We start from the raw sequence: 6,135 nt of genomic DNA on the forward strand, positions 1-6,135 counted from the left end.
AGGGATACAGTAAACCTGAAGTGAAGCATCGGAATCTAAAACTGGAATCACAGGAGAGGTTCAAATCATAGAAAGTGAGAGTGGCAGTCCTCTTGTACTTAAGACGGCATTGTGCCTCTTGAATTTAATTCCGATGCATTTTCTGAGTTTCATCGTCAATAAGAAGGTGCAAGGTATACAGTAGATATGAAGTGAAGCATCGGAATCTAAATCTGACCCACAGGAGAGGTTCGAATCATAGAAAGTGAGAGTGTCATTCCTCTTGTACTTAAGTCGGCATTGTGAAATTTGTATTAAATTCGGATGCAATTTCTGTGTTTCGTCGTCAATAAGAAGGTCCAAGGGATACAGTAAACCTGAAGTGAAGCATCGGAATCTAAAACTGGACTCACAGGGGAGGTTCAAGTCATAGAAAGTGAGAGTGTCAGTACTCTTGTACTTAAGTCGCCATTGTGCCTCTTGTATTAAATTCGGATGCAATTTCTGTTTTCATCGTCAATAAGAAGGTCCAAGGGATACATTAAACCTGAAGTACAGCATCGGAATCTAAAACTGGACTCACAGGAGATGTTCAAATCATAGAAAGTGAGGATGTCTGTCCTCTTGTACTTAAGTCGGCATTGTGATTTTTGTATTAAATTCGGATGCAATTTCTGTGTTTCATCGTCAATAAGAAGGTCCAAGGGATACAGTAAACCTGAAGTGAAGCATCGGAATCTAAAACTGGACTCACAGGAGAGGTTCAAATCATAGAAAGTTAGAGTGTCAGTCCTCTTGTACTTAAGTCGGCATTGAACCTTTTGTATTATATTCGGATGCAATTTCTGTGTTTCATCGTCAGTAAGAAGGTGCAAGGTATACAGTAAACCTGAAGTGAAGCGTCGGAATCTAAATCTGACCTCACAGGAGAGGTTCGAATCATAGAGAGTGAGAGTGTCTGTCCTCTTTTACTTAAGTCGGCATTGTGATTTTTGTATTAAATTCGGATGCAATTTCTGTGTTTCATCGTCAATAAGAAGGACCAAGGGATACAGTAAACCTGAAGTGAAGCATCGGAATCTAAAAGTGGACTCACAGGAGAGGTTCAAATCATAGAAAGTGAAAGTGTCAGTCCTCTTGTACTTAAGCCGCCATTGTGCCTTTTGTATTAAATTCGGTTGCAATTTCTATGTTTCATCGTCAATAAGAAGGTCCAAGGGATACAGTAAACCTTAATTGAAGCATCAGAATTTAAAACTGGACTCTTAGGAGAGGTTCAAATCATAGAAAGTTAGATTGTCAGTCCTCTTGTACTTAAGTCGGCATTGTGCCTTTTGAATTTAATTCTGAGGCTTTTTCTGTGTTTCATTGTCAATAAGAAGGTCCAAGGGAATCAGTAAACCTGAAGTGAAGCATCGGAATCGAAAAGTGGACTCACAGGAGAGGATCAAATCATAGAAAGTTAGAATGTCAGTCCTCTTGTACTTAAGTCTGCATTGGGCCTTTTGCATTAAATTCGGATGCAATTTCTGTGTTTCATCGTCAATAAGAAGGTGCAAGGTATACAGCAAACCTGAAGCGAAGCATCGGAATCTAAAACTGGACTCACAGGAGAGGTTCAAATCATAGAAAGTTAGAGTGTCACTCCTCTTGTACTTAAGTCGGCATTGCGCCTTTTGAATTTAATTCCGATGCAATTTCTGTGTTTCATCGTCAATAAGAAGGTCCAAGGGATACAGTAAACCTGAAGTGAAGCACCGGTATCTAGAACTGGACTCACAGGAGATGTTCAAATCATAGAAAGTGAGAGTGTCAGTCCTCTTGTACTTAAGCCGCCATTGTGATTTTTGTATTAAATTCGGATGCAATTTCTGTGTTTCATCGTCAATAAGAAGGTCCAAGGGATACAGTAAACCTGAAGTGAAGCATGGGAATGTAAAACTGGACTCACAGGAGAGGTTCATATCATAGAAAGTGAGAGTATCTGTCCTCTTGTACTTAAGTCGGCATTGTGCCTTTTGAATTTAATTCCGATGCAATTTCTGTGTTTCATCGTCAATAAGAAGCTGCAAGGTATACACTAAATCTGAAGTGAAGCTTCGGAATCTAAAACTGGACTCACAGGAGAGGTTCAAATCATAGAAAGTTAGAGTGTCAGTCCTCTTGTACTTAAGTCGGCATTGTGCCCTTTGTATTAAATTCGAATGCAAACTCTGTGTTTCATCGTCAATAAGAAGGTCCAAGGGATACAGTAAACCTTAAGTGAAGCATCAGAATTTAAAACTGGACTCTTAGGAGAGGTTCAAATCATAGAAAGTTAGATTGTCAGTCCTCTTGTACTTAAGTCGGCATTGTGCCTTTTGAATTTAATTCCGAGGCTTTTTCTGTGTTTCATTGTCAATAAGAAGGTCCAAGGGAATCAGTAAACCTGAAGTGAAGCACCGGTATCTAGAACTGGACTCACAGGAGATGTTCAAATCATAGAAAATGAGAGTGTCAGTCCTCTTTTACTTAAGTCGGCATTGTGCCTTATGAATTTAATTCCGATGCAATTTCTGTGTTCCATCGTTAATAAGAAGCTGCAAGGTATACAGTAAATCTGAAGTGAAGCTTCGGAATCTAAAACAGGACTCACAGGAGAGATTCAAATCATAGAAAGTGAGAGTGTTAGTCCTCTTCTACTTAGGTCGGCACTGTGCCTTTTGAATTTAATTCCGATGCAATTTCTGTGTTTCATCGTCAATAAGAAAGTCCAAGGGATACAGTAAACCTGAAGTGATGCATCGGAATCTAAAACTGGATTCACAGGAGAGGTTCAAATCATAGAATGTTAGAGTGTCAGTCATCTTCTACTTAAGACGGCATTGTGCCATTTGTATTAAATTCGGATGCGATTTCTGTGTTTTATCGTCAACAAGAAGGTCCAAGGGATACAGTAAACCTGATGTTAAGCATCGGAATCTAAATCTGACCTCACAGGAGAGGTTCGAATCACAGAAAGTGAGAGTGTCTGTTCTCTTGTACTTAAGTCGGCATTGTGCCATTTGTATTAAATTCGGATGCAATTTCTGTGTTTCATCGTCAATAAGAAGGTCCAAGGGATACAGTAAACCTGAAGTGAAGCATCGGAATCTAAAACTGGACTCACAGGAGATGTTCAAATCATAGAAAGTGAGATTGTCGGTCCTCTTGTACTAAAGTCGCCATTGTGAATTTGTATTAAATTTAGATGTAATTTCTGTGCTTCATCGTCAATAAGAAGGTCCAAGGGATACAGTAAACCTGAAGTGAAGCATCGGAATCTAAAACTGGACTCACAGGAGAGGTGCAAATCTTAGAAAGTGGGAGTGTCACTCCTCTTGTTCTTAAGTCGCCATTGTGCCTTTTGTATTAAATTCGGATGCAATTTCTGTGTGTCATCGTCAATAAGAATGTCCAAGGGATACAGTAAACCTGAAGTAAAGCATCGTAATCGAAAACTGGACTCACAGGAGAGGTTCAAATCATAGAAAGTTAGAGTGTCAGTCCTCTTGTACTTAAGTCGGCATTGTGCCTTTTGTATTAAATTCGGATGCAAACTCTGTGTTTCATCGTCAATTAGAAGGTCCAAGGGATACAGTAAACCTGAAGTGAAGCATCGGAATGTAAAACTGGGCTCACACGAGAGGTTCAAATCATAGAAAGTGAGAGTGTCAGTCCTCTTGTACTTAAGTCGGCATTGTGCCTTTTGAATTTAATTCCGATGCAATTTCTGTGTTTCATCGTCAATAAGAAGGTGCAAGGTATACAGTAAACATGAAGTGAAGCATCGGAAACTTAAACTGGATTCGCAGGAGAGGTTCAAATCATAGAATGTTAGAGTGTCAGTCCTCTTTTACTTAAGACGGCATTGTGCCATTTGTATTAAATTCGGATGCGATTTCTGTGTTTTATCGTCAACAAGAAGGTCCAAGGAATACAGTAAACCTGAAGTGAAGCATCGGAATCTAAATCTGACCTCACAGGAGAGGTTCGAATCATAGGAAGTGAGAGTGTCAGTCCTCTTGTACTTAAGTCGGCATTGTGCCATTTGTGTTAAATTCGGATGCAATTTATGTGTTTCATCGTCAATAAGAAGGTCCAAGGGATACAGTGAACCTGAAGTGAAGCATCGGAATCTAAAACTGGACTCACAGGAGAGGTTCAAATCATAGAAAGTTTGAGTGTCAGTCCTCTTGTACTTAAGTCACCATTGTGACTTTTGTATTAATTTCGGATGCAATTTCTGTGTTTCATCATCAATAAGAAGGTCCAAGGGATACAGTAAACCTGAAGTGAAGCATCGGAATCTAAAACTGGACTCACAGGAGAGGTTCAAATCATAAAAAGTTAGAATGTCAGTCCTCTTGTACTTAAGTCGGCATTGCGCCATTTGTATTAAATTCGGATGCAATTTCTGTGTGTAATCGTCAATAAGAAGGTCCAAGGGATACAGTAAACCTGAGGTGAAGCATCGGAATCTAAAACTGGACTCAGAGGAGAGGTTCAAATCATATAAAGTGAGAGTGTCAGTCCTCTTGTACTTAAGTCACCATTGTGACTTTTGTATTAATTTCGGATGCAATTTCTGTGTTTCATCTCAATAAGGAGGTCCAAGGGATACAGTAAACCTGGTGAAACATCGGAATCTAAAACTGGACTCACAGGAGAGGTTCAAATCTTAGAAAGTGAGAGTGTCACTCCTCTTGTTCTTAAGTCGCCATTGTGCCTTTTGTATTAAATTCGGATGCAATTTCTGTGTGTCATCGTCAATAAGAATGTCCAAGGGATACAGTAAACCTGAAGTAAAGCATCGTAATCGAAAACTGGACTCACAGGAGAGGTTCAAATCATAGAAAGTTAGAGTGTCAGTCCTCTTGTACTTAAGTCGGCATTGAGCCTTTTGTATTAAATTCGGATGCAAACTCTGTGTTTCATCGTCAATAAGAAGGTCCAAGGGATACAGTAAACCTGAAGTGAAGCATCGGAATCTAAAACTGAACTCACAGGAGAGGTTCAAATCATAGAAAGTTAGAGTGTCAGTCCTCTTGTACTTAAGTCGGCATTGTGCCTTTTGAATTTAATTCCGATGCTATTTCTGTGCTTCATTGTCAATAAGAAGGTCCAAGGGATACAGTAAACCTGAAGTGAAGCATCGGAATCTAAATCTGACCTCACAGGAGAGGTTCAAATCATAGAAAGGGAGAGTGTCAGTCCCCTTTTACTTAAGTCGGCATTGTGCCTTTTAAATTTAATTCCGATGCAATATCTGTGTTTCATCGTCAATAAGAAGGTCCAAGGGATACAGTGAACCTGAAGTGAAGCATCGGAATCTAAAACTGGACTCACAGGAGATGTTCAAATCATAGAAAGTGAGATTGTCTGTCTTCTTGTACTGAAGTCGCCAATGTGATTTTTGTATTAAATTCGGATGCAATTTCTGTGTTTCATCGTCAATAAGAAGGTCCAAGGGATACAGTAAACCTGAAGTGAAGCATTGGAATGTAAAACTGGACTCACAGGAGAGGTTCAAATCATAGAAAGTGAGAGTGTCATTCCTCTTTTACTTAAGTCGGCATTGTGTCTTTTGAATTTATTTCCGATGCAATTTCTGTGATTCATCGTTAATAAGAAGCTGCAAGGTATACAGTAAATCTGAAGTGAAGCTTCGGAATCTAAAACTGGACTCACAGGAGAGGTTCAAATCATAGAAAGTGAGAGTGTTAGTCCTCTTCTACTTAGGTTGGCACAGTGCCTTTTGAATTTAATTCCGATGCAATTTCTGTGTTTCATCGTCAAATAAGAATGTCCAAGGGATACAGTGAACCTGAAGTGAAGCATCGGAATCTAAAACTGGTCTCACAGGAGAGGTTCGAATCATAGAAAGTGAGACTGTCAGTCCTCTTGTACTTATGTCGGAATTGTGCCTTTTGTATTAAAATCGGATGCAATTTCTGTGTTTCATCGTCAATAAGAAGGTCCAAGGGATACAGTAAACCTGAAGTGATGCATCGGAATCTAAAACTGGATTCGCAGGAGAGGTTCAAATCATAGAATGTTAGAGTGTCAGTCCTCTTTTACTTAAGACGGCATTGTGCCATTTGTATTAAATTCGGATGCGATTTCTGTGTTTTATCG

Source organism: Schistocerca serialis, unplaced genomic scaffold, assembly GCF_023864345.2.
Source record: "Schistocerca serialis cubense isolate TAMUIC-IGC-003099 unplaced genomic scaffold, iqSchSeri2.2 HiC_scaffold_1417, whole genome shotgun sequence".
In the NCBI taxonomy this organism is placed as follows: Eukaryota; Metazoa; Arthropoda; class Insecta; order Orthoptera; family Acrididae; genus Schistocerca; species Schistocerca serialis.